The following is a 27,907-nucleotide window of genomic DNA, read 5'->3' as shown; positions in this document are numbered from 1 at the left end:
CTGGGGTGGTTGGTTTTTTTTAGCTTTTGTAAAATGATCATCCATTTAGAATGGCTCGTTAATTTAAACACTGAGGCCCAGATTATAAACTGGTATAAACTGACGTACTTGTACCAAAGTCAAAAGAACTATGCCAGGTCACACCAGCTGAAAATATAGGTCTATACAGTTAGTATATTTCATTAATTAGGTAATAGAAAATGAACCCAAGCCTACAAGGGGATGTATGTGGGCTTTTGAATGGCAGTCAGTTTTCTCTGGAGGCGTGAAATGTTTGATTTCCATTCACATTTGCAATTGACACTACATTGTTCTATAATCAAGATAAAACACACCAGTATATTTGTAATGTACAAATATTACAAGATTTACCATCTGCTGGTTTCCGGTTTGCATTTGACCACTAAAATTATTTTGAACTGTTTTTAATACATGGTTTTGAAAGTCCTTAAACAAAAGTGTGAACTATTTTTGTGGATGTGATACAGATATTGAACAATTTACATAAAATATTTGTAATATGTTACACAGCTGTTGTGGATCATCAACATTTTCTGTTTTAACTCACATCTGCAGAGACAGATCTTTTCCTAACTGGTCTACTTTTTGATATAGACTATGTAGAATATGTTCTGTTCTTTATAATTTGTTGCCATACGGTCAAGAAGGCTATCGTTCATTTCATTTTGTTGTTTAAAATGTCTGATAGGAAAAGAAGGGGGAGAAATTCAGACAGAAGGCTTCATTAAGATAGAGTAGGTTATAAATTATTGTGCTTTGGGAGCTTGGTCCTGGCTTCCCTTGAAAGAAATGACAGCATATCTGTTGACTGCAGTGGTGTAGGATCAAATCCTGTTATAGTATTTGCAGAATGCTGAAGTAAACAATCTTACCTTTATATTCCCTTGGAATCGCTAGCCAACGGAATATTGGTATGTAACTGCAGATTGAAAATATTGTATTGAGCAGGTGGGGCAGGATAGAAATGCCAAGTGAAGTTTACATACCTTGCTTAAGGTCAACCCTATCCTCTTTCTGGTGTTTGGCTTTGCTGGTTCACACAGGGACATAGTGTGAAGCAAGGGAGGGTGTGAATGTACAGCACACTAACTTGCCAAGCGCTAAGTTTTAGTTTTATATATGTATCTTAAAAGTAGACCAGGAAAATAATGTTAATAGACTTGTAATATTATTTCACATGCGTCATTGATGTTTACTTCATTATTTATATATTTATTCACATAGTGCTTTACAGACAGCTGTGAAGTTAATTCCCTATCTGCAAATAGCTTACAGTCCAAGACAGTGATTCTGCAAAGACCTACTCATGTGCTTAATCTTAAATACATAGGTAATCCAATTAATTTCAGTGGGACTAGCCTGGAATTTAGTTAAACACATGTGGAAATCTTTGCAAGATTATCACATCAGCCCTAAATGAAGGGCATGTACCAGAACTGTCAAACCCAAGCATTCAAAATCAAAAGACAGGCCCCAAGAATCATGAGCTTTAAACAAAATTAGTTACTTTGAGATGATTCTTATTTGCCTTTGGCTCTCTGAGCCTTTAGGGTACACTCTGGTCATGTTTCCAGGTTTTTTTCTGCAACCAGCAGGATTAGAAACTGTTGTTTTTAAACAAAAGCTGCTCTGCTCATATAATTACATGACTCCAGACGGTGAGACCTCAAGAAGTGCACCAGATATTGCGAGACTCTCACTAAAAGTGTACAAGTTGGAAATGCGGTTTCACCAGTGGCAAAGACAGCAGGCATATTTTTGTTTTCTATGTGTTTGCAGAGTTAACGCCTATTCTTCCTTGCCCTCCACCTCCACAAATTATTTTTGATCTAATCTTTCATCATGTAAAAACCACAAAGGCACTTTGACAATGGCTCTCGTGGGAATGGACTGACTACCCTATACAAATACCACGCATTCAGTGTCATGTGCCATTTTCTGATTTCACTTATTTATACAGCTTGTTACTGTTATACACTGTTACTAGGTTGCCAATTTGGTAATATTTAAAAACTGAACACTCCAGCAGGAGTGCCGGAACCTCCCCTGCCCCCCCTCTTTCCCAAGGCCTCGTCCCTGTCCACTCCTCTTCCCTCCCTTCCGGCATCGCTCACTGCTTTTCCTCTCCCTCCTTCCTTCCCTCCGGGGCTGTGAGCTGCAGATGCCCAATGCATGTAGGCGGCGGCCTTGGCTGAGGATGGGCTGGCGCGGGTGATGACCTGGCACCTCCCACTCCTGTAGTTACTGAACTTTGTGTCTCCAGTCAGTAGATCTGGCCAGACACTGTTTCGACCGGACTTTCCAGTCAAAAACCAGGCACCTGGCCACCCCAGTTTAGGACCAGATGTGGCTTACAGTCACAGGCTCCTATTTAGGACAGTACAGAATGCTCCTCCTGAGAGGGAGCTGTTGATGAGATTGTACCTCCTGAAGCACAATCTCTTGGCGTTTTCAGTTCCTTAGATGGGAGCCAGCTGCACTACCCGTCTGGTGTAAGCCAACTTTCTGTGCGTGCATGGTGGTGGAGACAGGAAGACAAGGCTGTAGCCCTACCTCCACTCAGTTCCCTCTGGGATGGTTTCTTTCTATGGGTGCTCTAGAAGAGGGAAATTCCTGCTGTCCCCTGATTCTGTGGCCTGCAGTTGTTTGGTCCTTGCAATAGGATAGTGGAAAAGCTTCTTGTACTGTTTCTCCATCACCTGTCTCCTTCATGCCTGTGCAGGGGCCAGCCAAAACCTAGCTTTTAAAGGGTTTTATTACAGGAAAAATACTTCAATAGACTTCTGTCTAATTTGAGATAATTAAAAGAAACATTTGCATTACTTCTATTACGACTACTAAAGGAAATAGTTTTTCCAGTTTTAGTGTGCATGAGAATTTCACTTAATATTTTTTTATATATACTTAGTATAAATTTGACCCAAATATGTGTGAATAATATTCCATGTGTCTGTTAGAAAATAAATACAGCATGTACTTAACTAGGCCATAATTATACACTAACATTCTGTGATAGATGGACATGCTGAATCATGAGTGCTCATTCTTTATTTGTTTTCATTTATATATTGCAAAGATTGAAAACTATATATTTGTACTGTGCAGTTTCTTTGATCTCCTAGGAGTATTTTCTAATTTTAGGCATTGGAAAAGAATTTTCTGTACCACTTTGTTTCTTCCCATCAGATTGTGTTTTTTAATTAAAATTTGATTTTTTTGCCTGCCTTTCTCACGAGTTTTTTCAAGACTTGCAAATTGCCATATCATAGATTCATTAAAAACTGAACTTATGTGAATTTTCTTATCTGACTTCTCAGTATATTAATCTACTGTCATCTATAAAATTAAGTTTATATCTTTTCTGCTAATATATAATGGTACTCTACAGTTCATAATATACTGTACAAATTAAAATATAAGCTTGAATTAAATCATCATGACAGTTCACTTTTATATTTAAGATATTATTATACTTCTGTTATTATAGATGTGATAACTCTTGTCGATTTAAGAAAAACTGACAATTAGGTATACTGTTTAACGTTGTTCTGTACCCACGTCAAAAGTTTTTAAAGTCTTATGAATCACCATATAGTCTTTAAAAGTTACATCTGGAAAATATGTATCATGTAAGTAATTGCTCTTTTTAAAAGAGAATAGTTTAAACAGCACAAGGCTGGATTCTCAGTCGGCAAATTTCACTTTGTGCCTCTTAGGCTTATGCAGCACAAAGCGTACTAAACTGGCCAGAGATTTCCCCTCCACAGAAGAAATTCAGTAGGAGGAATCTCTGCAGGTGCAAAACCAACAGAAGCAGTGTAGCTGCCTCCTGTGCCAACTTTTCCTCTGCAGTCTCCCCACCTATGGTGTAAACAGGACTGCGGGGGGGGGAGGTACATGGTAGAGCTGTGCTCCACAATGCTTGATCCCTAGCTAATATAAACTCAGTTTCCAAGAGTGGCAGAAATTAGAATGGCAGGAGACCCTCCCAGTAGGGTCAAACTACCAAGGTTAGGGAACCACAATTAGTGCAGGGTGGAGCCACAAGGAACCATGTCCAAGTGTAGCTTGGACTTACTGGAGAATTGAGGCCATAATTATCTTGGTACAATAATAATGCAGATTATGAATAATATATAGAAAATGGAATTTAACCTGGTTCATAGGTTTCCTGATTTATCTTATCAAATACCTCTTAAGTCTTCTGATGCTGTCTGTGCATTCATAATTCACATCAGCTGTGAGACCATGTCCAACATAAACAACCCCCCTCTTCTAACATGGAAACGCGGAATGTTGTCCCATCAGGGATCACTAATACAGCATCATGACTTTGGTTGCGGAGGGAGGGGAATGTGGTTTGTTGGTTAAAGCAGGGAACTGGGAATTAAAACTCCTCAGGTCTAGTGTCCAGTTGGCCACTAACTCAGTGTGTGACCTTGTCCAAATTGCTTCAGCCCAAACTTCAAAGTGCGTCCACTTACTTGGGATGCCTCAGGTGTAGGGTTACCACCTTTGAAATGCAAAAAGAGGGTGCCCACCGCAACCCCAACCACACGGCAGTTCCACACCACTTCAACAGCCACTTATAGTATCTAAAGAGAGAACATCATTTTCTTTCTTAAATGGCGGCAGTGGGAACACTGCAGCATCTTTAGCTGGACACAGAAACTTTTAACATTCGATATCTCACTGTATTGTGGTGATAATGCAAATCTTTAGATCACTTAAAAAAAAAAAACAAGCCAGCAGATTTCATTTTTTTTTCTAGCAACTGGCAAATCCATAAAAATCCTGGTCAGGTCGGTCAAACATTGGCCAGGTGGCATCCCTACTCAAGTTAAGATGCATGGGGCCTAATTGTCAGAGTTGCTGAGAACCTGCATTTTCAAAATTTAATGCTTCTAATAACTAGGCCATTGGTGTCTCTTAGAATGCCCCAATCCTGAGGCATTCAAAAGAGTGATTAAAATGTATCGTTTACCTCATGGTCATATATAAAGGCCACAAGCAGGTTGAGGCTCATTGTGTTAAGTGCGATACAAACATAGAATAAAGGACAGTCCCTGCCTCAAACAACTTACTAGTGGACACTCATTAAGCTGTTGCCCTTAGCACTGCAGACTGTTACCCATCTGTGAAAAAAGTCATGTTATTAATCAGTCACTTATCTAGCACCACAGATATAGGCTGTGTTACATAAAAGCTGCTGCAGCAGGCGTGGGCATATCTGAAGTAATTCACTGAGGACCTTGTAAAAATTGTTTTTAAAAAGGGTATTTAGCAGAAGATAAAGAACTGCATGTAAAATGAAACTAGACAGCTTGACAGCCCATTTAACATAATGCTTAGAGGGGGCATTTCGGGTCAATTAAAGTGGTATAAACTATGGTGCAAACCAGGCCAGTCTGGCCAGAGTATTTGCATGAATGCAGTATGTATTTCTAAATAAATGATTGTAATGAAATAGATTTATATTTATATAACCTGTAATATATCTTTTGTAGGCGTATTAATTTTTTTTTTTTTTTTTTTTTTTTGGAACCATGTTCTCTCCTCCCTGCCCTTTTCCCCTTATTGCGAGATATAAGCAAGAAATGACTAAATGCCCTTCTTTTTCAGCACAGTGTAGTTTGTACCCATGGGAACATACCAGAGTGACACACCTTTTCTCTGCCTGTAAAATGTGCTATTTGCCTCTAAAATGAAACTACTTTACTTTCAAGAAGAAAAATATGAATATCCTTTCTATATCTGCTTTAGCAGTTTGAAGGGTCTCAATGAGATATCTATAATGAGGGTCTAAATGAGTTGATGCTTCACATTTGTTTTGTATAATGAGGAGCCCTGAACAAGTGCTCCAGATCCGAACAGCCCTGAACTTTGTTGTTTGAAATCTGAATCAGCATTTTGTAGTGTCCGTCCATCCCTAATTATTTTCAATAAAAGTTGCTTCTTTGTTTTGGTGTTTGTCCTTTAGAGGCCAATTATTAACTGGTCATTAACACAGTTCAATGTATAGTCAGGGAGCGGGTGGGTGGGTGTCTCTCTAAGAGCTAGCTGGCCTTTAGCTCATGCACTGAGGTCCCAGGTTCGGTTCCGCCTACCAACCACTGGGGTCTGTCAGTGTTACACTTTTATATGATAAAGGTATTCTTGAGAAGAGCTCTCCCTGACCAGGAAAGACCCTGGCACAGATGTAATGTACCTGATACTACACAAAATACTACTAGATCCCTGTGGAGAAATCTTCCTCTCACATCTGAGCTTGCCAGACAGCACTCTGTTAGTTGAGGAAAAGGTCTCTAAAACCAGGAAACTTGATGTGGTGCTGAAGTAAGCGAGAGAAATTCCTGCCAGAGAAAATCAACAACAAAAAATGTTCCTATCCAAGGTACAGGACAGGGGATCATCCAGATAATACTAGACATGTCAGGACACAGTGATTCCATATTTTGGATAGCATGCATGCTTGCTTACATGAACAATCATACTAAACTGAATAACACCTGCTACAGCCAGATGAAATGAATATCTGAAATAGCAAGTAGGCACCTTTTGGATAGATCTAAAAGTTTAAAATAAAATAGCAGAAAGGAGGGTGGGTTTTTTTGTGTGGGTTGTTGTTGTTTGAGCATTAGCAATTCAGGGCCAAATCCTGAGAAGAGTTGAGCCATTGCTCTTTGTCTCTGAAATCAAAGGAAGTCTCTCATACTTGCACTTTACAGGATTTGATCCTAACAGTGTTGAGGTGGATTAGAAAACTAACTTCTTTCGGAGCTGTGTGTGGACGGGAGAAGCCTCTTTGGCTATTCCACGGAACTCCACCCCTGAACGCATCTCAGCAGGACATCAAGTAAGAACATGTCTGAAGAAACCCAAAGTCAAAATTTCCATTACCAGAAGATATTTTCATTCACTGAGGACATTAATCTAGCAGATTCTGAAAGTTGCCTGTTAACCATTACCACATATTTTCTTGCCATAATGTTAGAAGAGTAAGACCAAGGTGTGTGGGTGAGGTTTTTTTTCGCCATGTTGCAATAACATATAGCATTTTGAGGTATATTGCTTCTTTCAAAGCTGTATGAATTAGAGGCCAGTCCCTGCCAGATGCTCTAACAGAAATTGAGGGTACTCAGGACTGTGCCAGGGAAGTGCTTGTCCTTGTACCTCAGTATGGAGATTTTACCAGGTTTGGTGGTGGACCCAGTTTCCTTTTCCCAGGAATAGAAGGCAACCTCTGCTCCACAGATGGAATGATAAGATAGGAATGTTGTGAGCAGATCATCGGGGAAACTTCCACCAGAGCCCATTTCCATGGATTTTACTCCTAGATATGGGATGATCTGGGCCATAGTTTTAACTTTTAGGTCTATTTTAGAACAAACATTCTTATATACTTGAAACCCAAATCATATAAGAACATATATCAACTGTTTTTGTTTAAGAACTAAAACTTTGGAGGTAAAATATTTGACTGAATAAGGGGGAGAGAGGAGTTGATGAAGTGGGGGTAACTGAGATTTTTTTTCCCTGGGCAAAGGCTGAGTGGAAGTAGAAATGAAATGAACACCTGGAACTAAGAATGGAAACACTGGCATGTCTTAACTGATGGAAGTTTGAAGGGGCGAGGTGAGCATTACTGAGTTTGTTTGTGCAACACTTTGGAAAAAGGGTGAGAAGCTGTATGTGTTAAATATTGCTTCTGAGAAAGCTCCGAAACAGGACTTGAGGCTACATCCTAATCTACTTGAAGTCAATAGCAAAATTTTCATTTATTTCAGTTGGACCAGGATTTGAGCTGGGCAAGTCACCAGAGGAAGCTTACCTGTATGAGGACATATGTATAAACAAGTAAGAAGTTGTGTTTTGTGGAGAAAGTAGTACCCATATATAGAGGCCCTGTGGTTTGGTGATTATAGCATAATTTATTATACCACAGTTTAGAAATTAGGACATTAATATTGAGATCAGTGGGAAGAGAGAAGATTGTCTTAGTGGTTATATGGCAGGGACGAAATATATCTCAGAACATTTGCTGGTTTTACAACTGTGTTTTTGTGGCAGATCCAGAAGGTATCTGTTTTTCCAAATTTGTCCTCAGAATATGAAAAGTTGAAGTTGGTAAATGAAGGGTTGTGGAACAAAGGGCTTCGTTTTCCACTCCATTAAATCATTTTTATGCTGCTATGACTTCAGCAACAAAACAGGTGTAATGGAGTGGTAAATGAGTCCCCAAATTTCTACAACACACTTGTTCTTTTCACACAAACTTTTGCCCACAATAAGTGCTGGACCTATAAGAGTGTAATAGAACTATTTTTGAGACAGATGGCTAAAGCTCAGAGACAGATCTGTAAATTAATCTTGTGTGAATTCAAGGCAATTGGGTTGGGGATCCAGTTCAGGTCAAAGACAATAAAAAGTGAAATGCCGATGAACCCTTTACATTTCTTTTTTTTTTTTTTTTTTTTTTTGTGGAGGGGGAGGGGGAAGAGCAATTTCACTGTAACCGGAATTAGTTTGCCCATTGCTGTTCCTTGAAACAAATTCTAAATTGTTTCTCATCACTAGACAGTTTCATTGTGCTGGGGTGCACTGTTCAGAGATTCCAATATATAGGGAAATTTATGTAAATGTCCCTTTCTCTTAAAAGTTTTATAATACTCTGTACAAAACCAGAAAAAAACTGAAAGATCCTTATACCAGATTCATCTTGCTTTGTGACTGGAATATACTGTAGCATATGGGATCTTAAAGAGCAAGTTTTGTGTTTTAAGTTTTTATTATAAGGGGGCTCAGTTTATCCAAATACTGTGGGAGAACACTGAGTTTATTTAGATATATGGGGGGTTGTATTTGTACAAAAAGGTGGGAAACTGCAACGTAAATAATGGATGCTGGGGGCCATAACCCAGCTATGGTTAACGAGAACCGAGGAGGGTTTAGATCAGATCATTTAATTTCATTCATAAATAGAATATTCTAGTTGTAATATTCCAGATGCTCTCTCTTTGGATTCCAAGTCCGGTGTGTATGCCGATGTGTTTTCATTTACGATTGCAATCCTCTTCCAGTTAACAGACTGAGTTTACATGTGCAAGAATAACACATCACGTGTTGTTTTTAATCTTTCTGTGATCAGAGGTTGGGGAGGGGGAAGGAGAATGTGAATTCCAGTGTGTTGAAATCTAACCCAAGAGGATGGTTGTGACTGAACTGTGAAATGTAATTATTTAAATTAATGAAATGATTTTAAGGTTTGATTTTCTGTGAGTTGGTTTCCTAAACACGCTAAATATAGATAAAATGTGAGAAAAGTCCTAGCTTTTACAAGGACAGACTTGTCCAGCTCATTAGCGAATTAATTACAGCATCTTTAAAATGCACTGCTGATATTAGTGCGTTAAAGAGGTCTGACTATATCTCCACTGGATGTCAGTAAAAGTCAAGGGACAGAAAACAAGGCGCTGCATGGCAAGTCTATTAATCTTATTTATGTAGAAATGTCAATTACAGACTAACCAAAGCCTGTCAAAGTATTGTACCAACTACTCAAAGTATGGGGTAGCGAACACGGCTCAAGCTATCTCTATGTGAGTCAAACTTTATTTTAAAATAGAATAAATGTGGAGGATTTTTCAGAATGCGGCCAATGGTGGATTGCAAAAAAAATCCAACTTCCTCTCAAAAGTTTACATTTTTTTATTTAAAAGGTGAATTGGAAAACTTGTTTGAAAGATATTAAAAGAAATACCAGGACTGGCTGTTTAGTGTAGCAATTAAGTGTATTTTAGCAAAATTCTTGCCCAAAGACACCTAGAAATGTAAGCAATGGGTTACTTGGCTGAGTGGCACAGCACATAATATAAATAAATTAAAATTAGAAGTTTAGAAGAGGAGAATCTATATTTATAGCAGTTGTGATGTCGCTCAGACTGTCAGGGACACAAGGAAGCCTGTTGCTCAGAGGTCTCAGGATCTGAGAACTTAAATTCATGGTGGTAGATCATGGGGTACCCCAGGTTATCTGGCAGGGCACCCCATCACTCACTAACTTTAAGTGTTAAACTGTGTCCCTTCTAGGTGCCAAGTGGAATTTCAAATCCAGTTAGCTAACTGGATTATTTTTAAAAGAAACTTTTCCTAGTGAAGACGAGGTCTTAAGTGTGGTAACTGTCTCAAATTTCTGTCCAAAAAAATCATAGTTATATAGGACTAGATTAAATCTAGCACAGGAGAAGCAAATTGTGTATCCTTGCATCAGCAAGGTTCTTTAAACACTCACTCACACTCACACTCCCTCCCTCCCCCCCCCCCAGCATGGGCGGGTGCGGGGGTTCTTTTGGGGGCTTTCCATGGGGAAAGGCAGTTTAATTTGCTGTTGGGTTTATAGGAAACCCATCACCAGACTCTGTTGAAGGGATGTGCCAAATGAGTGCACATGCTGGCCACACACGTTTTCCAGAGAGCGTCACTCTATTTTTTGGGTGATAGTGACCGAACCCCTGAGTCCTCTCAGTTCAGGCCCGCTGACAGCAATTCTGGATCCCAGGGCAGAACAGTAGGCCCCCACGCACACACAAGCCACGGCCATGGTCCGCCTGACATTTGGGCGGTGCACTGGCTGGTGGCCAGTGAGCTGCCGGCATGGCCAGGGCTTCCACATACCCGCCTGATAGGGTTGCCAACTGTCTAATTGCGCAAACCCAAAGAGCCTTGCCCTGCCCCTTCCCTGAGACCATGCCCCTCTCCCACTCCTTCTCCAAGGCCCTGCCCCCTGCTCACTCTATCCCCCTCCCTCCATCGCTCACTTTCACCCTGCTGGGGCAGGGGTTGGTGTGGGATGCAGGCTCTGGGAGGGAGTTTGGGTGTGGGAGGGGATGCGGGGTCAGACTCTGGGAGAGAGTTTGGATGTGGGCTCTAGGCTGGGGCAAGGGGTTGGGGTGCAGGAGGGGATCAGTGCTTACCACGGATGGCTCCTGAAAGCGACCGGCACTCCCCTCTGGCAGCAGCTCCTAAGCGGGGAGCCCAGGGCGTCTCTGTGTGCTGCTGCCTGCAGGCCCCACCCCTGCAGCTTCCATTGGCCGCAGTTCCTGGCCAAAGAGAGTTGCGCTGTTGGCGTTCAGGGTGGGGGCAGCTTGCGGAGACCCCCTCCCTAGGGGCCGCAGGGACACGCCAGCTGCTTTCGAGAGTGGTGCAGAGCGAGGGTGGGCAGGAAGACTGCCTTAGCCCTGCTGTGCCCCTGGCAGTGGCCAGGGGCCCCTGGCCCCTTTTAAATCACCCAGGGCCCTGGGCAATTGCCCCCCTTTGCTCCTGGCCCCCCCGTCGGTGGGCTTGTCTCAATTGTTGACAGGCTGCAGCCTGTCAACAAGTGGCTTGATCACACGCACCATTTCATGGCCTTGGGCCCTGTGAGTGCCCCATCATCTCAGTTTACCCTCTTGGTTCCTCAGTGAATTAAAAGTATTTACAAGTCCAATCACACCAGCTCTCCTTTGGGTCTGGTTCATTAACTTAAAATTCAAAAATAAACAGGAAAGACTTCCCTGCAGCCTTCAACTGGGCAGGGTCTGGCCTGGGCAGGGTCCTTCCTGCTTTAGTAGGCCTGTCCCAGACCTTCATAGCTGGAGTAGGTCTCCTGTCTCCCACTCTCTGCAGTATCTCTGCAGCATCCTGAGCTCCTTTCCCACCCCCCACCGGCTTTGCAGCTTCCTGCTTTATAGGGGAAATCTAGTCCATACCTAGCTGGTTCTAATTAAACCCCATACCTCATCCCAGGTGTGGCAGGCAGGACAGGCTAGCTCCTGGTCACCAGCCCATAAAGGGGAAGCCTACACCGTTACACAGCCCCTCTTCCAGGACCTGCATCTACACTGGGGTGAATTTAGCCCAGAGATTCTGAGCTACATATATGGTAGGCTTAAGTGTGAGACTGTGACTGTGACCGAATCAGTAGGTGCATGTTCTGTAAAGTGTACTCATAAACTGAGTAAAGCAACTTCGTGAAAGCATTTGACTCCTGATGAGAATGACAGACTCCCAGAGGCTGATTAACATGTCAGTGATTCATCTAATGATTTAATCCTTTTTGTGTTTTACAGTAACTTCACTAATGAAATTTACTGTCATAAAATTTCTACACTTAAAAATTCTTTTGTTTCTTTTTCAAAGTAGATATGCAAAACTTTAGATGACCAGTACTGTTAGGACCTGATTTCAAAAGCTATTGAAGTTGATTGGAATCTATCTATTGACTTCAGCAACCTTTGGATCAGGCCCTTAATGTCTGAAGGACTCTTAATTGACATGTAACTTTGCAGTTGTACTGCATTGTGGCAGTCAGCTGGTAGCATCCATGATACCATAGCTAAGGTTGCAAAACAGTTTAAATTACATCCTCTTGTCTTCACCTTCTGAAACTTTCACTGCTTGGCATGAAAACCTTGAAAGCTGATCTCTTCCTAGGAAGATTTGTTTTCTCTTAGAAAATTTTGAGCAAAATCCTTTAGCTACTTAGTATTTGGAAAGGATGAAAACATAAAATATATTTTTAAATGTGTATTATTTACTAGTACTGGAAAAGTGCATTTAAAAACAAACTGCTGTAAAGTATTACAATAATATCTGAAGTCCCAAGTGTTAGTTTTTTGGTTTACTTAACTAACATATAGACAGAGTTTGCTGTAAAATAAAACCATGTTTCCAGTTTTAGTGCTTGAAATACATAGGATATACTGCATGACCAAGTCACCATTGCTGGGTCAACCTTAATTTTGAAATTTCCAGTGTTCTCAGAGCTCTAATGTTGCATGAACACTCTTTCAGTATAACAGCAGTAAAATAGTCTATATATGATTGAGTTTGTATTTTCTAGTATATTTCAGACTAGTGCACCCAGTAATACCGTGTGAGCCAGGGTGCATACCCAGCTGCCAAGGATGGGGGAAATAATCCCAACTACAGGACTCTTCATAGCTCTTTCCTCAGGGCTTGCATTATCTCCAAAAACACAAACTCTCTTAGACCAAACAAATCAACTTAAACTATTGGGTAATAACACTGGCACCTTTCCAGCACCAGCTAGCTATATGGGGAGAGAACGCAGCCTTCTCCTATGATAGACTCCTTTTCACCAGCCTCCCATTTCTGTTTGTACCCTGCCCAGATCAGCTGCATGAACCACAACTTAAGGTCATGGTCTGATGCATGACTATGATGTAAATTCGGATGTCCATTAAGGAGTTGTGGTTAACAGACATCGAATGCATGTCTGGTAAACAAGCCTAGAATCAGCACTGTGTATTGTTTATACAGAGACATAGATGTGCATAGTGCCTTATAAGTAAAACAGTTCAAAACACGTAAAGACAAAGTTCCTACTGTGAAGAGTTTGTTGTCAGTATAAGCTGAGTAGGAGGCGATGATGGACAATGGGAGGTTGATGGGGAAAGATGAATTGTGAAGCATGGTCTAACTTTTACAAATCACACACATTACATTTAAGGATATGATATGAGGAGGTCATTGATTCTGTGACTTTTTAATGAACGTCCATGACTGCTTCAGCCCCAGTGGCTGTGGCGGGAGCTGTAAGGCCTTTCTCCCATCCTTACCTCGCAGGGCTCAGGCTTCAGTCCCCCGGCAGTCAGTCCCACCCCCCAGTTATTTTTAGTAAAAGTCAAGGACAGGTCGTGGGCTTCATGAATTTTTGTTTATTGCCTGCAACTTGTCCGTGACTTTTACTAAGACTACCCTGATAAAATCTTAACCTTGACTGTTTTTAGTATACATAATCTTGTTTAATATGTATAACTGTACAGTTCAGAGTATGGAAATATTGTCAAGTGAATTTAAGAGAGGATTTTGTGCTGAGTTGTCCATTGAAACATTATCTGTTTTTAACCAAGTAGTATAATCTTGCTAATATGCAATATGTTACTGCAAAGTGATCAAAACCATTATACATAATCTCACTTGTTTACAATATAATACAATGGGGGGGGAGGGATAGCTCAGTGGTTTGAGCATTGGCCTGCTAAACCCAGGGTTGTGAGTTCAATCCTTGAGGGGGCCATTTGGGATCTAGGGCAAAAATTGGGGATTGGTCCTGCTTTGAGTAGGGGGTTGGACTAGATGACCTCCTGAGGTCCCTTCCAACCCTGATATTCTATGATTCTAAGTAGTGCAACTTTAATCGCTTATTGTTCACATCCCTCCTTTAAGCTTATCTGAAGCAATAAGAGATTAAAAGAAGATCTTGTTAGAATGAACAGATGAGAGTTTTTGTGTTAAACAATACTGTCAATTTTAGTTTTCTGCAACCCAAAGGTGAAGACATCTCCACTCTAAAATTATTTTTAAAATGAGAACTTGAACTAATTCATTAATAAATGGTGAAGTACTAATAGTTTGCTGGATATGCTTTTTGGAAGCATCTATATGGTGATCCCAGTCATTTGGAGAAAATGTTCACCTTTTTAGAAGAGGGCTTGTTGTTCTTGGTGGTCTTTCTAATAAGCTTCATAGTAATGGGCAATTCCTATGGACTTCAATGGAAATTTCATCCTCTTACACCAGGTATGAATTTGGTCCAGCATGATGATGATGCTGATTCTATTGGAGAAGCACCTAAAGACCCCAATTGGGGCCTCACTGTGCACACACCTAACACAAAGATGGTCCTTGCCCCCAAATGGCTTACAACATCAGCACAGAACCCTGAAATAAACAGCTCCTTCAAAGCAGGGTGCACAAGTAGGAAGTGGAAAAGTTTAGAAGATGAGCAACACTGGATTTGGCAGCAAAAGTTTATCACCACCACCAGCAGCAGCAAAGATATGGGGAATGGCAGCAGCACAATGGCAGGCAGATAGGATAAAATTCTTTGTTTTCCTTTCCTAATTTTACATTCCTTGTAGGTGTGGAGATTTCACAACACTGAGTTTTCAGGAACTGAGAGCAACTGTGCTTCCAGTCCACACCCAAACAAGTGAAGGACACTGCAAAATAGAAGACTGAAACTCAATTCAGTCACTAATTGGAGGAAGTGCTTTCCTGAGATTTAGAAATCTGTTTCAAACATCTGATTCTGTTTTGATGCTTGTACTTTCAAGTATCTGGCAGTTGAATATTTTCCAATCCATATTTGGGAATAGGTGGTTTGTTGAATAAGGCTAATACTTATGCTGTTTGGGAAATGTATTAGTTGGCTTACCCATATCTAATAGTATAAAACTAGCAGATATTTTAAATAATTTCCAACTCTCTTCTGACTGTTCAAGATGCAGCAACGTATTACATGAACTATCCAGGGGTAGCTCATATAGAGCAAATGAAATACTCTGCACCTTTTATCTTAAAATATTTTAGTTACACTATGCCTCATCTAATGTCCTGGGTTTAAAATATCACACTGTTTCTTTTTAGCTGTGCAATAAGCCTGGTAACTATCTGAGGATATGCTAACCAATTGTGAAGACAAAGCTGTGAACAGAAATCAGCCATCATGATGTCCACCATTCTCTGACATTGTAAACCACTCAAACTTTGCTGTCGTGTTTCCTGCGATGTTACTAATCACTGTGGGTGTGACTTCAGAGCTTAGTTAGCTGAGTAGTATTCTCGCTCTCCTCTGGGATATTAAGTAGAGATGGTCCCAAACTGGGATACCAGATGCAACCCCCTAGAACAGGGATCGGCAACCTTTGGCATATGGCCCATCAGGGAAATCCGCTGGCGGGACGGGACGGTTTGTTTACTTGCAGCATCCGCAGGTTCAGCCGATCGCAGCTCCCACTGGCCGTGGTTCACCGTTCCATACCAATGGTTGCTGCGGGAAGCGACAGCCAGCACATCCCGTGGCCCACGCCGCTTCCCACAGCCCCCATTGGCCTGAAACGGTGAACTGCGGCCAGTGGGAGCTGCAATCAGCCGAACCTGCAGACGCTGCAGGTAAACAAAGCATTCCGCCCAGCCAGCGGATTTCCCTGACGGGCCATGTGCCAGAGGTTGCCTATCCCTGCCCTAGAACTTTGGATCCAAATGTCTTTGTTTCAGGCCAGCTCTCTAACATGGGCCCTAAATGGAAGGCTGGGCGGGGTTACTTTGGGGTAGTTAAACTCAGACCCAAACTAAAAACTGAATATCTATCTCTAACATATAGACCATAGTGGAATCCTGGGTTAACAGCCTCCATATCGGGCAACTTTCCCATGCACTACATTCAATTTGTGGGGAGAAGTTAAACAGAAGAACCCTCCATGATCATGTGCTCAGGTAAATAAATGCCCAAAGTTTTATTTGCTACCCTCCTCTGGTATTTTACAAATGCACCATACAGTATAAATCCAACAACTGATGAAATTCTCTGCTGTGAAATGGAATACCACAGCAATGTGAAACAATTCCTTTTGAGAAGGTAGCACATTTAGGGCTTAATCCTGCAGGGCCCTGAGCATTTCTGTGTGCTGCTGAGCACCCACAACTCCTCCACAATAAGTGGGTGCTCCGTGCCTTGGAGAAATGCTTAGCATGCTTCAGGATGAGTCCTTTAGTGCCCTTTTTTATTTCTCTGAGTATGCCAAGAGTAAATAGACTATTTTTAAAGAACATAAAAGAGAGGTTCTGGAAATAAGTTTGATGATTAATATTTTACCAGAAAACAAGTTTATGAAGCTGGTCAAAATTTTCTGAATTCTGAGTGTTTCAAAAGTTTGTTAAATTCAATTTGGGGTGTGTGTATGAAATCCTTTTTTTTTACCAAAAAAAAAAAATGTTCATTTCTCAACCAACTACAGAGCTTGATGCATTTTCTTTCTTCTAATTTTGAAAAATCAGTAAAATTTGCAAATACTTCATACAACATTTTAACTGATTTCTCAACCAACGGTGTTAATTAACTTTGTATTCTAGTAGCACCGAGTCATCCAGGTTGAGACTGGGGTCCTGTTGTGCTAGGCGTTGTACACATAGAGACACACAGTCTGCCCTAATGAGCTTACAACTTCAGTAGACAAGGTCATGTGGAAGAAGGGAAGTATAATCATCCTCCTTTTCCACATGGGGGAACTGAGGTACAGAGAGACACAAGGGGGAGATTGCACAGGCACAAGTGATAGTGAGGCATCTAACTCCCCCATGGGACTTGTCCCAGCTCCCAGAGTCACTCTGTGGCAGACCCCAGATTTCCTGAAGGTAGTCTACATTCCAAGCATTGCAGCTGCACTGCTGTAGTGTAGAGATTTGCTACCGTGGTGGCAGTCACTGGAGTAAATCCATCCCTTTGAGAGGTGGTAGCTATGTAGGGTTGCCAGGTGTCTGGTTTTTGACTGGAAAGTCCAGTTTTAAGGAGACCAGTGCAGTCTCCGGTCAGAAGTATTGACCAGACATCAAAAGTCCAGTTATTGCGATCCCATTGTCATGCCAGTCCCAGGTCCCTTTAACCGCTGAGCGCTGGCCCCAGAGATGGGGAGGGTCAGAGCTGGTGGTGCCCCAGTTGCTTGTCCCAGACAGGCAGGGGAGGGATAGCACCTCTGGGAACCTCCCCCAGCTTCAGGAAGCTCCCCCGCCCCACTTCCTGCCCTCATCGCTCCCTGCAAACTCTTTGTCTCAGAGCCACTGCTGGATGGAGCAGGAGAGACACAGTCCCCTTCAACATCAAAAATGTTGACCATAGCTGTGTGTAGTGTCCAGTTTGGAGAAATTTGAAAATTGGTGATCCTATAGCTATGCTGACAGAAAAATTCTTCTATCAACCTAGCAGTGTCCACCCCAGGGTTAGGTCAACTGAAGTATATTGCACAGGGTGTAAAATTTTTCACAGCCCTAAGTTTTGGGTATAGACCAACCCTCAATCTGCCATCCTCTTTCACCTGATGCGAACGCCTGTCGTTTTAAGGGATGTCTGCCTGATGCATATAGATGTCTGCAAGAATTGAACCCTTTCTATCCATAACAAAGAAAGAGCGGTAATAACTCTATCCTTCTCCTCAACTGTTCTGTATAGTAAAGGCAGTTTTTTAAATGGAAACTTTGTTTTTATTCGTCTAGCAGCACACATTGTGTTTCTGGTAGCTTACTGGGTGTTGTGTGCCTGGGAAAAAGTCCAAGAAAAACATTTAATTTTTTGTTTTTCTTCTGATGACTTTATAAAAAGTTGATAAATAGAAAAAAAAAAATCAGCCTGTTGCCATAATAATGGACGATGAGGGCATATCGCTAAGCTGGTTGCTAAGGAAGCCTTGGTTACTACTGTTATGTAATTCTGATTGCAATGGCCAATACTAGAGTAGAAAGGAGAATTTTTGGGGACAATTACTTTGGAGAGGTTGCTTCAGCCTAACCACGATTTGGCTTAACAATGTTGATTTTTATCTAGTGCTTTTTTGTTACGGCAACAGATCAGGTCTCTGAAATGTCTAATCTCGTTTCCTCCATTGACCTTGTTTTTGATGAATGTGATTAAATATTTGTGGGAAAATTGCTTCACTCTGTATGCTAGAAATATATAAAGACAAATTCAACTATAAATGTGCAGCATGGCAGAGGACATAGAATTATCACAATATTTGTATGAACACTGAATTATGTTTTTTTAAAGGCTGTATTTTATGGTAATCACATAAGATAACACCTCTTGCAACAGAAGAGCTGTCATCTATGATCCTCGGCTGCATTGGGACTGCTTCAGAGATTCACTCAACATATGGGGGTACTCCAGTGTTGTAGAGTTAGTATAATGGCTACTATGCCCTTTAAGCCCACTGAAGCTGTAGCAGCTGATCTAATTTAGAGCAGCCTTCAGACATCTCTATCTTATGCCAGTGCACTGCCTGAATCAGGATTAAGAGAAGCAGTACACTGTTGTAAGCTAGAGATGCCTGAACCATCTTTGTGTACACGTGCCCCTCCTGAGTTGTGCTGTGTGCTCCTTGGCTGCAGCTGGGGAATAGGGCCATAGTGTGTTGAGCCATTACAGTAGATTACATTAGTGTTTCACAAATCAATTATAGTACAGCTTGTCAGTGTCTAAGGTTATTTTACAATCAAAATGAACAGTTACATCATAATTTAAATATTTCCATATCTGCTCTTCAAGTACTATGGGGCACTGGCTGGCACCAAGGTTTCATAATAAGGTAAGGAGTCAGAATTCTTTCCCCTATAGACCAGCTCCATCCTAGGTTAGCATCTAATGAAAACCATTGATATCAAATTGCTCTGAAATCATTTTGGTGACTTTAGTCCAGTTCCCAGTGCTATCAAATTGCTCTGAAATCATTTTGGTGACTTTAGTCCAGTTCCCAGTGCACTATGGTCAATATCACAAAAGCATGAACACAGCAGGCTTCCACTGGCAGTCTCATTAAAGGAGCCAAGCATTGGATAAGCGAAGTGATTCACCCCACTGAATTGGTCCTTCTGAGTCAGGGTTGAGGCTCGCTGGCAGGGCAGCCTGTATTGCCATTGCCTGTATTGTACCTTTACTTTGCAGAGAGCTTCAGACTCGTGAACTGGCAATCTGCCAACCTTGAGAACAAACTAAGTTTTGATATTAGTTATGTATAGCACCAAAGGTATTTGTGGCACTTAGTGCCAGCCCTGAGAAGCATTCAGTCTAGGTTAGATGTAATATAATATGGCTCATGGGGAGGAGACCTAAAGAGGGGAGGTTTGGACAAAGTAGGGTCATAAGGTTGCTTGCATAAGCCAGGCCTGTGTTGCTAGTTTTTTACTTCAGGAATTTCAAAATTGTCTTATTAGGCTGATGTGAGTCATTGCTGGTGAGGTTGTGGAAAGGAGTGGGTTTTGAAGCGGAGGATGTAAAGGAGGAGAGAGAACAGAAACTGTTTTTCAGGTTTGTGGAAGATATTCTGGAAGGTTTTGGAGCAATATAAATGAAAAACTGCAAACTTTAATTCCATTTCCAGCATGGTATTTTTGATATTGCCAACCACTCAAGCTTTGCTTTCTTTGTCTCTCATCACCGCCCTCTGCCCCTTGTGGGCGTTATGGCTTTGTAAATTTTTGCAGATTTGTTGTTGTTCTACATCTGAGATTTTTAAACTTTCCTTTGGGATTTTTTTTGTCAATACGTTGCCTGCAGATGGACTATCTTACAGGATCTTACACCAACTTGCTACCGGTTAGATTTTGCCTATATGCACAGCCCCAAAAGGGGTGGTTCACAAGCTGCATTGCCTAGAAGGAATTATGACTCAGAGGAGGGGTGAATAATTTACTCTAGCCCTTGAAAGAGTGCATTATATTCCCCTAGTCCCTCCACTATGTGTGTCCAGCCAGATGTGCTGGTTGGCGTTGTGGGGAGAGAGGAGTAGAATAAACGCTCCTCCCACTTTTTCTCTCCCCATCCTCTTCCCGCTTACTTGCTCATAGTTGGGAGCATTGGCCTTGTAGTGCGTGTGCTATACCCATGGCCTGGTCTCAAGATCTGAGTAGGCCTTTTTCATCTATGCAAAGAGGTGTGGGGCTCATTTCCCTGCATGGCTGCATTAGTGTTTGCTATAATCTAGCCTTCAGTCTATTTCTTGCATCACAGGATGATCTGCAACAAGTCATTGTTCTATCTCATGCTGACCTTGTAGCTTGTGATGAACCGAGATCCCCTCAAACAGAAACTGAATAGCCACTGTTGAAAAATAGCTTTCAGATATTTGAAAGAATAAATAAAAGCACAGTGACTTTTTAGGAGACTCTATGGAATAGAGCATAGTCAGCATGAATTCAGGCCCGTTCAGAGATTAAATTTAAGAAATAAAGTTGAAAGGTAATCATTGGCCTTCAATACAAAACTTTCATCCATCCCTGGTTCTCAAAAAGGTGAAGAGAACAGTCAGTCAGTAAGAACTATCTGGTACCCATGAAACACTGAGTTGCTAAGATTGTGATTTCAGAGGTAGTTTCTGCTCGTCATCATCATCTTCTCCTCTCCTCCCTTCCCTGTTCCCCTCTTCCCTTCCCCACTTCATCCCTCTTCATCTCAAATTCCTGAGCAGGTGAACAGGAATGGCAATCAGTGGAGTTTCTGAAGGAGTTTACAGGAGGGAGTATGTGAGGTTTTCGTTGAAAGCAGAGTTCTACGCTCAATCCGGTGACAGCCAGCAATAGAACAGTAGTCACAACCTGCAATGTATTTTGTGTGCTGCCTGAAGCCAGCAGGGACTTCCTGTGCATTAAGTATAAGCTGGTGGCTCTGCTGGAAGAAAAGATTCATGATGTGAAAGGGCAAGTACAGACATGACCGCTTATTAAAGAGTTTGAGAGGAGCTCTTGGACAGCCAGGTTCAGCAAATGTCATTACCCCAGATTCAAGGAAAAAAGGAACTGGTCAGGAGGAACCAGCGAGAGAGTGGATACCAGAGAAGAGTCTTGGAAGTTTGTAACCAGAGGCAAAAGGACTAGACCACATTCTGCACAGCTGGAGGCAAACAAGAATGGGCAGGCTGAGACTACTGGAGAGAAGTGGACCAGGAGGAAATCAACAGAGCTAGAAGTATTCAATCACTGTCGTGCTCAGTGTGGAAACCTCCAGAAAAAATGTCTGAAGAACCAGCTGGTTGAACAGAATGGAGAGCTGTATGGGACATAGCTGAGAATGCCCAATTCATAGTGGTATGCCCCCATAGCTTCTCAGCCCAATCCACAAGACAATCAATTGTGCCCACAAAGATATCTCCAGCCATCCAGCAAAGACAGGTAATCCTTGGTGGGGATTCTGTACTGGAAAGAACATTCTGAAAGGGACGGGTGGACAACAGAGTAACATGCTCTCTTCCTGAAGCCAAAACATGAGATGTGACCAAGATTTGATAGGCTTCTGAGGCAGGCAAGGATTCACTGGTGATAGTGCAGATATGCACCATCAGAAGCTCTGCTGCTCAGGATACCTCACAGATATGATGACGTCAGGGAGTGTGCTGAAGAAGAGGAATGGTCAAATGATCTTCTCTGAGATCCGTCCTGTCCCATGAGTGAAGGAAGATGGCACGCTGAAGATTCTAGAGGTGAATCACTGCCAAGGTCAGTGGTGTAGGGTGGAAGGGTTCTAGTTTTGTGGAACGTTGGCCCACCTTCTGTGGGGAGATGGGCCATCTCAGTAGAAGGAGAACCAGTCTTCTAAGGGACAATATGCCTAGACTAGGTCAGGAGGGTGTTAAATGAACAACAAAAAGGGAGGGTGAACGGGGGAAACAAATGAGTGTTCATTTAGCACAAAATCAAGATGTAGAGAACCAAATTAATCAAGACACCAAGGGCTATGAAGAGAAGAATACACCAATGCTAAGAGTTCTGCGTGGTAAACAAGAGGAATTGGAATTATTCATTTAAGAGCATAAATTCAACCTGTCTGGTATTATTGAACTCTAGTGAGAGGAGTCGCATGATTGGAACATTAAAATAAATGGTTATAACCTATTTAGAAAGGATTGAATGGGCAAAAGGGGAGTGACACTCAGTCAGAAAATGCATTACCTGTTTCCAAGTCACTGATAACTCAGAAGAGAATATTCTTGAATGCTTATGGATCAGTAATCTAACAGATGAAGTGCACAAGATGGGGCACTAGTTGGTGTGCTACAGACCACAAAGTCACACTAGGGAACAGGATGACTGGCTCCTGAAGCACATATCTATAACGTGAATGAATGAAAGCTATGTTATCACGAGGGACTTTATATTGAGTGGCATCTGCAAATTTTTGACAGGGTAATGGTGGATTCTCCATCACTGGAAAGTTTAAAACCAAGAGTGGATGATTTTCTAAAAGGTATGATCTAGCTAAACCACAGGTATTGGACTTGAAGTAGGAATTAATTCAAGGAAATCCTATGGCCGGTGTTATGCACTAGGTTAGACTAGATTATCACAGTAGTCCCTTCTGGCCTTAACATCTATGAAGCAGTTCTAACCACAGCTTACCTGTCCAGTGCACTGTAGCCATCTGGTGTATCTGTGACTCTGCTCTCAAAAGTTAAAATATTTTAAAAGTGATTTAAGGTTGATACTAGATATTTCTAATGATTTGAAGGCATCATAGCATTCTCTTTGTGTTTCTTGTGTATTAAATTATTAATTTTGAAAGACCAGGGAAATTCTACATTAACTCTACCCTGTAGTGATGCTGTGAAGGGGGAGAAATGAAGGGGTCTGTGAAAATTAGTTTAATTTATTCTGGGACTACAAAAACTAAAGTCTTAATCATATGATTATTGCCTGGTGTCACTATAGGACAGATTTAAAGTTGTTTGGGTGCTCTAACTGTGCATTTCTGGCCTTAACATGTTTGGATTTCTTTTAACCTTATGTCTGGGTTTCTTGGGTGTATTAGGGTTGGTTTTGGGATACTTACAACCACCCTGTAATGTTTTTTTACCCTTACAGTTGGGAGTATGTGTCAGTAACCTAATTTTAATTAGATTTTGAATTAACTTTAACCTAATCCATTCTAATGTTTTTTTTTTTCTTTTGGAATAATTAACTAGGTTGCACATCCTCTCATACTGCCCTAAGCATGACAGAGCATAGCCTGGAAGCAAAGTGGGGAGGGCAAACGGAGCATGTAGGGAGACCAGACAGTCTCTACAGCTGCTACCCCATGTTCAGTAGTTGGTTCAAGGATAGTGCAGCAGTGAGTACAAGTACAGCCAATGAAATATTGTAACCCTTGACCTGGAGTAGCGCACTTACGTGGATTGATAGATTTTATTTTTAAGGCCAGAAGGTACCATTATAATCTATTCTGACCTCCTGTGTAACACGGGGCATTTTACTTGGGTCTCAGGAGAGGCTGCCCTAGTAGGGACCAGAGGAAAAAGTAACCCACACCAGACTATCCTAGCAACACCACGTCAAGCCCATCAGCGGAATGCAGCAAGCTAGTTCTCTGAGAAGTCACAGTAGCTATATTGAGGCTTATATACTACAAACAAGGATAAATGACAGTATGAGAATGAATTTGTCACTGCAAATGTAAAAAGGAAACCCAGGAGTTTTTTACCAGATGGGTCTGCAGCCTGCACACAGGTATGCTGTAGAGCAGAAAGCCCGCTCTGCAAAGAATTGCTCTTCAATCCCTGTTTTGTTAAAGCATGAGGCACAAAAGCCACCTCATCTACTTATATGTGGTATGGGTTAAGAGCTGAACCTTTGTAACAGTTTGGCCCTGCTTCAGCAAAGCATTTAGACACAGATTTCAACTATTCACATGCTTAAAGTTAAGTACATGCTTAAGTGCTTTGCTGGATTATGACCTAGGTACAGCATGTGGTAGACCTGGCCCTAGATTCAAATATCCGGCATGTTCTTTCTCCGCCAAAGATCAGGTATATGCTGGTGGAAGTACATGCCATGTCTTTTGGGCTACCTCTTGCACGGCTATGGAGGGCTCCAGCTTGACTGGATTCTAAAGGTTAGTTGTCATGTCCCTTTTAAATGGGTGGGATGTAACTACAGGGTCGCTGGCAGTGGGAGCCTTCCCAGCCTTTCCCTTGCAATGCTGTACCTACAACTTCTGTCTGCCACAGGGTTTCCTATAGGAGCATGCATGTAGCTGGGACATCTGAGTATGCACTAGCTGCTCTGCTTTCTAGACTAGTGCTTTCGCTTGGTTTGAAAGAAAATGTTTAGGAGTGTTTGAAAACTACTGAACATGTTAAATAGAATGGTGGCGTTTTCCTTGGTAGATGCACCTAATGCAGGTGTGTAGCTGAGGAAGGGCTCACTTTCTAAGACTGGTTAAGTTGCAGCAGTCCTGTTGTCTTCCCTCTCTATGGTGATCTGTTATTTACTTTCTGCAGTTTCAACTATTACTCTAAAGCCTTAAAGTGAAGTATGGGGTTTAAACCCACCTTTGGCCAAGTCATGCTTGTTCTCTTTATGTCCATACTTTTGCTGCTTTCATTATGTCTTCTGTCTTAAGCAAGCCAGCTTTGGCTTTCAGATGGTGTAGTGGCAGGCACTCACCCCTAGAGTGCCCCCCGGGAATGGCAGTTATATCTCTGCCTCAGTTTCCCCTATTGAGCTTTCAGTAAATTCAGTGACTGTGTACAGTGAACAGTGTCACTTCAGGGGTCTGATTTATTTAATCAACTGCCAGACGTGGTACGTATATAAACCACCTTTTGCTGCATGTCTCCAGGCTTCTCCACAGCCTGGAGTTCTGCAGTCACCCAGAGTTAGCAGGGGTACTCTCTCGGGCCCTCTTTTCCTGGACAGCTTCGTAGTCTGTCTCCTCTAAAGCATTCTCTGTTTGTATTCTGGGGGCTGTTCCTCTCTCTGGGAGCCTCTGCTCTCCAAGGAGACACCACTGGGAGTAATCCAGCTCTCTTGAAGCTCCTGGGGAGTGAGCTACTCACTTCTGGATTGGCATCAGGGGAGCGGAGGTGATTGTGCCCTGGCTGGAGGGACCGAGCAGGCCCCCTACCCCCCCAATGCCCGCTGCTTGCTCCTGCTGGCACTGGGCTGCAACGCCCAGCTCCGGAGGGCAGGGCCAAGCCCCCGGGCATGCTCGCGGGGGACGAGATGGGACGGGCTCTAGGCACCAGCAAAGCAAGCACATGCTTGGGATGGCCGGAATGCCGCCCCTGGACATGTGCCGCCCCAAGCATGTGCTTGCTTTGCTGGGGCCTAGAGCCGGTCCTGCATAGGGAGGCTGGGTGCTTGACCCTTCAGAGGGCCAGCCCCCATGGTAGGTGCGTTAAGACAAATAAGCAGCTTTAACCCACCTATTAAGACTTGGGAAAATTTTAAACTGGAAAAATTTCCCACTCACAATGTTGCTTGGGGGTGCGGGGAGAGTACCAATGTCCTAGAAGACTGGACAGGATACAGGAGGAGTATTATGTACCTTTAATTATTTCTTAAATTGAATACTTATAAAGATATAGACACAAATATGTGTGGAAATGCACACCTAGCCTGCTGTGCTAACAGACACTAGTCAATCTTCTATTGATTCATGCCTGTTAAATCTTCAAGTGCTCTGTTTGCCAACTATGTTGATAGGCACAAGTTGGCTGAATGTCCTTGTTATAAAACTGGGAATTCTCCCACCTTTCTTTAAAAATATGTCCAGCAAATGAAATGGGGGGAAATATTAAGTTTAAAAAGTGAAGCAGAACATTTAACATTAACTCTGCCCTCTTCCACATGTACCTTATGATATGGTCTTTAAATCTATGCCACTCTCTGTGATATGAATGTGTATTGGAGGATGTAGAAGAAGTTGCCTTGTGTTGTATAATTTGGGCAATAGTATGTGATCCTAGACAGTATTGTAACCTCATCTCTGTTCTTTGTGTGCCTTCATTATATGTTCACCCTTGACTTTCCCATTTCCGGACTTTTGAGTGCTTAACTTTGCAACCATGATGTTGTGTATGTTGTGGGGTGTGGATTTTGTTTTTGTTGTTTGTTTTGCATTAGATACATTGTGCTGCACCTTTGCATGGAGTGTGTTGGGGACAAACATCAAAAGGCTTCTTTTTATTTTAAAAAGCTTCACTTTTAAACGAAAGTCTCTGCCAGTGTCTGGCACTATCTGTAAGATAGGTGCTTCAATGATGTGGAACAGTCGGTTTTATAAACCACCAAAATAATCCCAAAAGCAGTTTGCAAAGCAGTTACTTATAAGTTAGTACAATGACTGTGTAGACAGTAACTAGCATAGAGCAGAAGAATGGGTTTTATTTAGAGGGGGTTCTGCACCAGAACACGGGTTATGTACTGCTCTTAAGTTTCACCAGGCCAACAACTAGAGAAGGCCAACCTATGAAGGTGGCAGGTGACTAGGATTAGTTGGGGACAAAGTAGCTGCACCAGGACATCAACTTGTTCAGTGTTACAATGCTGACTTTTCACTGGCATTGCGACTCTTTATTTTCCATCATGTCTCTGCCTCACCTGTTCACATGATGTGACTGACAGCTTTGCCTTGCAATTTATTTGAGCATGGTAATTTTTTTTGACAGGCATGCTTGTGATTTTTTTAATATGTCAAATAGAGTTTAATAATAGCCTGCTATTAAGTCCTTTTATTTCTCTCTTGGGATTTACTTATGACTGTTGCCTCTTTTACTCATCTGAAGCTCTGAATCTGTTTTCCAGGTGGGAAGAACTTAGGAGTGGGGAGAGTGTGTGTGTTTGTGTTTATAATAGCTAAAAACATACAACAAAATTGATGCTGTGCTTCGAAACTAACACATTTCATCATGCAAGATAATAAAGGGGCTTTATTTCCAGGAGTTGTCCCGTCAAAGTCAATGGGGCTATTTGTGTGGGTACAGACAGTAAGATTTTTCCCCAGAATGTTTTTTTGTTTGTTTCTCCCCCCCATTCCCCCAGTTTTTTAAATGAAACCTATCTTTTGCCCAAGTTGTGCTCCCTTTGAAGATGAGTTTTGCCATTAACTTCATTGGCTCCAAGATCAGGTGGCCTACAAAAATGACAAACCCAAACTCCAATGAAAACCAAACTTGATAAGTGCAGGAAGTAAGTAAATCTTGAAGTATAGGTAGCAAATAATAAATACTAAATGTACTAACTGTAAATATTCTATACACACTTAGATGTGGTTACCCTACACTGATTTAAATGACCATGCCTCTAATGAAGGGTGAGAATTCTCCCTCAGTATCCCTGTTGATACCATTGATTCAACATCTTCAATCCAGGCTCTCATAATACACTGTCTAGCCCCCAGGATGCTATTCTAGTCAGTTTTTTCAGATCTTCAGTTAATTCCCTACCTTTCAGTGATCACTGAAAAGTATGAGTGACTGCAGACTGGGAACACCATGCATTTTTACTTTGATATAAGGCAGCAAAACCCTTCAAGCTGGTATTGTCTGTAGGGCTGATCCTG

Source organism: Eretmochelys imbricata, chromosome 3 (genome assembly GCF_965152235.1).
Source record: "Eretmochelys imbricata isolate rEreImb1 chromosome 3, rEreImb1.hap1, whole genome shotgun sequence".
NCBI classification, from domain to species: domain Eukaryota; kingdom Metazoa; phylum Chordata; order Testudines; family Cheloniidae; genus Eretmochelys; species Eretmochelys imbricata.
Note: the sequence above shows the minus strand (reverse complement) of the source record.